Raw genomic sequence first — 596 nt, 5'->3', positions numbered from 1 at the left:
AACTTTGAGCATGAGTCTCTGAGCAAGAGTCTACAATGTTGAAGAATAGATCTTAAAAGGAAAATTGCATTTTTTTTTTAGATTCAGTTTAGGCAAAAGAAAATAAATTTTTATTTAGTGTAATTATAACATGACCCTTTCAGTATGAATCATAAAGCTCGATGTTCCCCTGAAAAGTCTCTCTCTAGCCTGTTAGTCTAATACAGTTTCTAATACAGTGTTTTTTTTTTTTTGTTGTTGTTGTTCCTACGACTTTTAAAAAGTCTTTTTTTTCCAAGAGTCAATTAACGGGCTTCCCTGGTGGCTCAGAGGTTAAAGCGTCTGCCTGGAATGCAGGAGACCCGGGTTCGATTCCTGGGTCAGGAAGATCCCCTGGGGAAGGAAATGGCAACCCACTCCAGTACTCTTGCCTGCAGAATCCCATGGAAGGAGGAGCCTGGTAGACTACAGTCCATGGGGTCGCAAAGAGTCGGACAGGACTGAACAACTTCACTTTCACTTTCTTTCACTTATAGTCAATTAACAATGTTGTGATAGTTTCAAGTGAACAGTGAAGGGACTCAGCTATACATATACATGTATCCATTCTCCCCAAA

General features: G+C 39.8%; 1 non-coding gene across 1 annotated transcript; it reads left to right on the top strand.

Annotated features, from left to right (window-relative positions):
• Nucleotides 1-294: 294 nt before the first annotated feature.
• TRNAS-GGA (transfer RNA serine (anticodon GGA)) lies at nucleotides 295-367 on the top strand. Its single transcript has one exon. It is a non-coding gene; the product is annotated as a tRNA-Ser (tRNA).
• The last annotated feature ends 229 nt before the right edge of the window (nucleotides 368-596 follow it).

Source organism: Capricornis sumatraensis, chromosome 17, assembly GCF_032405125.1.
Source record: "Capricornis sumatraensis isolate serow.1 chromosome 17, serow.2, whole genome shotgun sequence".
Lineage (NCBI taxonomy): Eukaryota > Metazoa > Chordata > Mammalia > Artiodactyla > Bovidae > Capricornis > Capricornis sumatraensis.
This window is presented reverse-complemented; position numbering and strand designations above follow the sequence as displayed.